Below are 8334 nucleotides of genomic sequence, written 5' to 3'. Positions count from 1 at the left end.
CTCCTTCAACTGTCGATGAATTTCAATAGGTTTCACACCACGCAAATTCAGAAAACGAATGATTGCACGCTGTTCAAGTAAGGAAAACGTCGCCATTTTAAGTATTTAAAACAGTTCTCATTCTCGCCGCTGGCGGTAAAATTCCATCTGCCATACGGTGCTGCCATCTCTGGGACGTATTGACAATGAACGCGGCCTCATTTTAAAACAATGTGCATGTTTCTATCTCTTTCCAGTCCGGAGAAAAAAAATCGGAGGCCTTAGAACTTGAATGCACCTCGTACTATTCGGTCGAGTAGCTCCTCATTTGGCATCACGGGTCTGAGTACATCCCGAAAAATGGCAACAGGACATGGCAGCCCAGGTGGTCACCCATCCAAGTGCCGGCCACGCCTGACAGCGCTTAACTTCGGTGATCTGACGGGAACCGGTGTATCCACTGCAGTAAGGTCGTTGCCTGTACGATATTTAATGTACTTAAATTTTGTACTGGGATACGTTTTCGCTAGAGGCCATAGTTCTCGAATTATTCAAGAAAAATGTACATAAGTGACCTTCAAACGCTTTTTCTTCAATAACTGGAAGACCGTGGGCTCCGGCTAAAACGTATTGCAGCGCAAAATTTAACTACAGTCAATTTCCTATAAAATGATGGTGTTCATTTATTATGTAGGACTAACAGCTTGCATGAAGCGAGTGAGGGAATATGAAAATCTCGCATGTTGAATCCTCGTTAGTCATCTTTTATGTTGTCTTGTAGTCTCTGTAGAGCTGTACCGTAGGAGCAAGGAGAGGATGTTGTTTGGTGTCCGAACTTGAGCTTCAATGTGCTGTGGCGCAAGCTGTCTGTTCTAGTCCACTTTAGCCTCAGTGCTGTTGAAGTACAAAGTCCGCTATGAACCATGTTCTGGTTGCCGTGTGCTGACTGCCTCTGAGGTGGCGGCTGCGATTCGGTGGCACGCTGGGGCTCACTCAGTGCGACAGACTCGGACTGACTGCTCTGGTCCGCGGCGGCTGTCTAAATACTGGCTGCCGAGAGGGCGTTGGCGGCCGGTTTCCTGCGAGTCTGTCATTGGCCTCTGTCGATCTTCTTGTAACCTCTATGCCGCATGGTGTGCTGGCGCCAGTTTACGCCAGCACATCGCACACGGTTTTTTGAAGGCACTGTGGTTTTCATAAACCCATCAGTGGAAGCAGCTAAATCACCTGTATATCTGTCCATAGCTGCTATAAGGTCCTTGAAGCCTAAAACCATTGTTCAGATAGTAATGTAAACATTACGTCAAATTTAATAATTTTTTAACGTCCAGTACAGACCTGTTTTAGTTTTTAAGCCATTTTCGAGTGATACTAGCTTACAGATGTCGTACGTAGTTCATTTGTCAGCCTGATTATGACAAATATGGTTGTTCGTTTATCAGCCTGGTAATAACAGATATGGTCGACAATGTTATAGACTTTGAATGTAGATATTGCCTCTTGACGCACACATCAATCAATATATGTGTGCGAAAGTGTCTATTCATACATACGCATGCCAAATCAAGTGTCTATTCATACATACACATGCCAAATCAAAATGTTATCAGTACAGAAATGCGTTGACCTGCATCTCAATGCAAGTATCGACTGTAGGCCGGTAGTCGATCTTAATGACTATTTTTACTTCGACACAAAGTTTAAAACCTTGGTACAACCTTAGTTTTAACCTTCAAAGGATCGAACACAAAGAAAATGATTATTGTTGCTATTGACTTATTTGTATTCCATTTAATAAGGTACTGGTATATGGCAGTGAATTCTTCTTCCGCAGAGATAACAAGAAAGGTATAATTTAAATGCATGTAAGTGAAAAACATATTAACAATACGCAATTAGGAAAACACAGCACGAAGTACATCCTCATCGATCATCATCAATTGCCGATCTGTTCGCAGTTTTTGGTGAGCTTGTTTTCCGATTTCACTCGTCTGGTTGTAGGTCCTACCACTCCACTCTTCATCATGCTATCTGTACGACCACTTTTCTAGCCACGACACCACTGCCTAACGTCTGCTTCACTTATTACACTTGGCTAATAAACTTGGCATAACTCCTGATGAATTTGAGCAGCTGTAGATCATTTTGCACACACGTACATAATTACTACACACAATTCACAACTGTCAGGTGAAAAAAAATTATAACACCAGTTCTGCTGTGTTCTTCTCATTCTTAATTGAAGGACTATTCTTTGCTATGATCAGACATGGGTAAGTAATGATTACCGGTAATGGGGAGAACACGTTTCGTACGAAACCTAACCATGTTGCCTAAAATTGAAAACATGTCTCCTTTTGATTAATAATGTCATAGTATTTCAATTTTCAAACGAAAAATGTTGCTTTGAAAGGATAACAATTCATTCCATGTACTTCATTTATTGGGTTTGGCACACACTTCGTAATAATCGCTAGACTCAGCTATGTCCATATTAGCAGTAAAATTTAGTTGCACTTTCACGCTGAAGTTTGCCATTGCTGTATTGCTGTTCCAGATTAAGCTGACATGCTATGACAATTCTCGGTAGCCTTGCTAATTGTTCGTCCGCCTCCGTACTCATCGTGTGTGGCTGCTACGCGGAGGACTAGCGTTGGATTCCCGGTGCTGCGAGTGAGTTTTCCTCGGTGGGAAGACCGGAATGGGTGCGCTCAGCGTCGTGGGGCCAAATGAGCAGCTACGTGAGTGGGAAGTAGCGGCTCCAAGGTCTGGTAAGCTGACAACGGCCGGGAGAGCGGTATGCTGACCCCACGCCCCACTACACAGCATCCAGTGACACCACTGCCAGAGGGTGAGGCGGCAGTCGGTCGGCCCGATTGGCCCATCAGGTCCAGAAGGCGGAGCTTCAGTAATTGTTCAAATAATTAACATAGCGCGTGAAATTACGCGCACCCTCCGCGATTGAACCGACTAATCACTGACAGTTGGCCTACAATTGGACAGGAACCTTCCAAACTCATATTTCGTCAACATCTACAGACCGTTCATATTTTTTGGTGAGAGTCAACTGCGTACGACCGCTCCTCCTGAAACGTGAATCACGATTGCCCTCACTTCCCACAAAGGCCCGTGAACAGCAGCGCTTGGGCATTATTGTTGAAAGAAACAGCAAGACAGTTCTGCAGGAAAAGGCAGGTCACAATTTGCCAGAGAACCAGCGTTGCGTAGGTGGTACGATTGATCGCTATCGATAGAGGTGCTGCTCAGAGTCAACGAAGACATTGTCTGCTTTCACCCACTGCCCAATGACTGCTGAATCAAAAAAATTCCTTCTGTGGCTTCCCAAGTAATCAACAGACGTCGCTGCATTCATGCAACTTCATACACTACTGGCCATTAAAATTGCTACACCAAGAAGAAGTGGAGATGATAAACGGGTATTCAATGGACAAATATATAACACTAGAACTGACATATGATGACATTCACGCAATTTGGGTGAGAAATCAGTACCCAGAACAACCATCTCTAGCCGTAATAACGGCCTTGATATGCCTGGCCATTGAGTCAAACAGAGCTTGGATGCTGTGTACAGGTACAGCTGACCATGCACCTTCAACACTATACCACAGTTCATCAAGAGTAGTGACTGGCGTATTGTGACGAGCCAGTTGCTCGGCCACCATTGGCGTTTCCAATTGGTGAGACACCTGGAGAATGTGCTGGCCAGGGCAGCAGTCGACCATTTTCTGTATCCAGAAAGGCCCATACAGGACCTGCAACATGCGGCCGTGCATTATCCTGCTGAAATGTAGGGTTTCGCAGGGATCGAATGAAGGGTAGAGCCACGGGTCGTAACACATCTGAAATGTAACGTCCACTGTTCAAAGTGCCGTCAATGCGAACAAGAGGTGACCGAGACGTGTAATCAATGGCACCCCATACCATCACGCCGAGTAATACGCCAGTATGGCAATGACGAATACACGCTTCCAATGTGCGTTCACCGCGATGTCGCCAAACACGGATGCGACCATCATGATGCTGTAAACAGAACCTGGATTCATCCGAAAAAACGACGTTTTGCCATTCGTGCACCGAGGTTCGTCGTTGAGTACACCATCGCAGGCGCTCCTGTCTGTGATGTAACGTCAAGGGTAACCAAAGCCACGGTCTCCGAGCTCATAGTCCATGCTGCTGCAAACGTCGTCGAACTGTTCGTGCAGATGGTTGTTGTCTTGCAAACGTCCCCATCTGTTGGCTCAGGGGTCGAGACGTGGCTGCACGATCCATTACAGCCATGCGGATAATATGCCTGTCATCTCGACTGCTAGTGATACGAGGCCGTTGGGGTCCAGCACGGTGTTCAGTATTACCCTCCTGAACCCACCGATTCCATATTCTGCTAACAGTCATTGGATCTCGACCAACGCGAGCAGCAATGTCGCGACACGATAAACCGCAATCGCGATAGGCTACAATCTGACCTTTATCAAAGTCGGAAACGTGATGGTACGCATTTCTCCTCTTTACACGAGGCATCACAACAACGTTTCACCAGGCAACGCCGGTCAACTGCTATTAGTGTATGAGAAATCGGTTGAAAACTTTCCCCAGTCAGCACGTTGTAGGTGTCTCCACCGGCGACAACCTTGTGTGAATGCTCTGAAAAGCTAATCATTTGCATATCACAGCATCTTCTTCCTGTCGGTTAAATTTCGCGTCTGTAGCACGTTGTCCTCGTGGTGTAGCAATTTTAATGGCCAGTAGCGTATCAATTTCCTAATATAAGGAATGAGCCCTCGTTTTTGGAGTGCGGCTCGTATAAGCGTAGAGAACGATCGCGTATGGCGTTCAAGAATAGACGAGGGAAATATGTAATTGACATCGTAAAGATGGTTGAACACTGTGGATCGTGTTTCGCAAGTCAAGCCGGGCAGCGGTCGCAACAATGGGCGTGCGTCCCATTGAGTGCGTGGATGGCAGGCCACGCGGGGGAATGCGTGCGCTGCCGGCACTTAGGCGGCCCGGAGTCAGAGCTACGTGTAGCCAGCTGTCGGGCCCGCCATTGTATGCTAATGCCCTCTGCCCTGGCTCTGGGGGAGGAAACGTGGGGAGGCAGTATTTCACGCGTTTACTCGCGGCCGGGGCGCCGATACAACACTTCGGTCGCGAGTGCTACGGTTCTGGGATCGCTGTAAAGCTGGACCAGTGCACAATGGAACATTGGCGCTTGACGATTTACATAGGACGAGGGTTTACGTGTCGCTTCGCAGTGTTTACATCGGCAGGTCGTGTGGCTGACATTTTCGCGATATATTGGCCTATTGTAATACTTGTAGTGTCGACTGCTTCCCAGAACACTGTGTGACCAACTGCAATCGCCGTAGTCCGCATCGGTCCTGCCGCAGGTGTCGAGATAGTCAAGTCAGCGGCTTTACTGTGTATCTGTGTATACACATAAATAAACCCTGTCCAAAAAAAGTTAAAAGTACGAGGCGGTTTTTCTTTTTTTCTTTTTTTCTTTTTTTTTAGTAAGGAATTAGCCGAGCGGTCTGACGCGCTGCAGTCATGGACTGTGCGGCTGGTCCCGGCGGAGGTTCGAGTCTCGAGTCCTCCCTCGGGCATGGGTGTGTGTGTTTGTCCTTAGGATAATTTAGGTTAAGTAGTGTGTAAGCTGAGGGACTGATGGCCTTAGCAGTTAAGTCCCATAAGATTTCACACATTTTCTGAACATAGGTACACAACGAAAGGTTATTTCAAAAAAGTAAATTTATTTACAGAAAGTACATACTGCACTCTATTTTTCGACATAGTTGCCAAGTTTGTTCAATCTCGTATCATACCTCTCAACCAATTTTAAAATACCCTCTTCATAAAAACTTGACGGCTGCTCCGATAACCAAGAGTTCACTGCCGTTTTCACATCGTCGTCATCGTGGTAACGGCTGCCACTGCGGTGTTGTTTGAGGTGGAGGAACAGATGGTAATCGCTTAGCGAAAGATCAGGTCTGTAGAGTGGGTGGTCTAAAACTTCCCAGCCAAAACTGTGCAATAAATCGCGGGTCTGAGGTCTTGCATTGTCATGGAGAAGGACAATTTCCTTTGTCAGCATGCCGCGTCTTTTTTTTGAACCTCTCTGCGTAGCTTTCTCAGTATTTGGTAGTATGCTTCTGCATTGATAATGGTTCCTCATTGTATGAAGTCGACCAACAAAACACCATGCCTATCCCAAAACACCGACGCCGTGATTTTGCGCTGGGACAGTTTGTGTTTGGCCTTCACCTTTACAGGCGAGTGTGTGGGTCTCCATTCCAAGCTCTGTTGCCTCGGTTCTGGCGAGATATGCGAAACCCATGTTTCGTCTCTAGTTAAGATCTGACTCAAGAAGCCGTCACCTTCTTCGAGATAACGAGTCAAGAACTTCATCACACACTCAAATCTTTGGTTTTGTGGTCCTTTGTTAGGAGTTTCAGTACCCAAGGGGAGCACAGTTTCCTAAACTTTAGGTGTTCAGAAACAATGTTGTAAAGCACTGATCTCGACACGTCAGGAAATTCGTTTGAGAGACTTGTTATTGTGAAGCGCCTGTTCTCACGAATCCTCGCTTCAACTGAAACCGCCAAATCATCTGTAATCAAAGAAGGGCGACCGGAGCGATTCTCATCATCGACGTTGTCACGGCCATCTTTGAATTCTCGTACCCACTTACGCATGTAGCCCGTACAGTTACTCCATGAAACACACATTATCTCATCATTTCCTAGCTCTGGTGCTTGTGACAGTCGCCAAGAACGTAATAATTTGAGTGCTACACCTTGAGCTTTACTTAAATGGAAACGTCAGTCCCTGTTTATTAAGTTTTCCGACGCCTTCATTTCGATAGACTGCACTTCCGACATGGGGTTTGCACCACGATGCGGTCTCGTCTTATTTTATTTCGTGATTACAGTCGAGGCCGTGCGACGAAAGCTGATTTGCTCGGTTGTTTTCATCGGATGTGTTGTTTATTACACTTCACTTCGGCTGGTCTAGCAGTCTTGCCCAATTAAGTCGATGACGCATTCTCAAGGAATGCAGTACGCACCTGGCTCCCGGAGACCTAGATCGTCTTTAACATTATAACCAAAACTTTTTCTATGTTTTGATCGGACCGATATTCACTGGATGCCACGTTTCCAAGGAACTCTAATGATCTTCCTGGAGATTTGGCCATAGGGCCGATGAGTGAGACTTTGCTTCCCTTTCTCTTTGTCAGTCTCGACCTCTTCCTCAGTAGTTGTTGATTTTGACTGGAAAGGCCGCTCGATTAATCGATCCGAGAACCCATTGCTTCGGAACACTTCTCGTAGGTGTTACAGTTCTACGGCGAGTTTCACCTTCCTTGACAGTGTTGATGGCCTGTTCACCGGAGTCTTTAGCATATTTGAGGTCGTCGACGTTGGTGCGTTCAGAGCTCTCACTTCCGGCCTTTACAGCAGGACGGTGCGTGTGCTGCCGGACGACAGAAGTCCACGCTGTTTGTGGTCGCTGCCGTGTGGGCAGGCGGAGCGGCGCCTGGACGCCAGAAAAACACACGCCTGATAGCGGCTATCTGGCGCCTCGCCTGGGACACGGACGCACGGACGCGGACAGTCCAACGACCGCTGCGCGCCTACCTCCCAGATAACAGCGCGCAGCGCTCCACACGTGTACACACACGTCCACTCTTTGTTCTTCACGTTCATCCCGTCTGTTCTCACAACTAACCGGGGTGTGCTTCCAGAAAAAAAGCCCCCGGGAAGAGCGTCAGAGTACGATTCGAAATGTAAGAACTCAGTAAAAGTGCTTTGCGAAGGAACGTGACACCTCACCGTCACTTTAGCTGCATTCGAAACATTTTCGTGGACGTCCGAGGATTAAGCCCTACTAGTTCTAAAAATTAGGCGGAAAATATAATCTGCTCTTTTGACAGTTGTGGGAAGAAAGCGGCCCAGGTCCCCGTCGGGCAATCCAGGTTCGTCTTGTATGATTTCTCTAAATCGCTTACGACGAATGCGCGTATAATTCCTGTGACATGGGCGCAGCCGAATTCTTCCCCCAGATCTCCACAAACCTCCAGCAACATCATTGTCAACAGGATGCTAAAACTTTATGTTCTATTCATTTTTCGAATACTGCAGATCTCTTCTTCTTTCCCTTCGCTTCATTGATTGGGCCTATAAGCCAGTTCCGTCTTCACAAATTACATCTTAATTAATCTTCCAATTTTTCTCTTCCGACATTGTTTATAAACTGAAGTTACTTTGGGAAGACCCTTTTTTTAAATATCTGTCCTTCGTATGCTTTCACGCTAGTTACTGTGACAGTTGTCTA

General features: G+C 46.6%; 1 pseudogene; it reads right to left on the bottom strand.

Annotated features, from left to right (window-relative positions):
• Positions 1–340: 340 nt before the first annotated feature.
• On the bottom strand, positions 341–458 carry LOC126261446 (5S ribosomal RNA; annotated as a pseudogene).
• Positions 459–8334: the final 7876 nt, after the last annotated feature.

This window comes from Schistocerca nitens, chromosome 5 (assembly GCF_023898315.1).
Source record: "Schistocerca nitens isolate TAMUIC-IGC-003100 chromosome 5, iqSchNite1.1, whole genome shotgun sequence".
In the NCBI taxonomy this organism is placed as follows: domain Eukaryota; kingdom Metazoa; phylum Arthropoda; class Insecta; order Orthoptera; family Acrididae; genus Schistocerca; species Schistocerca nitens.
This window is presented reverse-complemented; position numbering and strand designations above follow the sequence as displayed.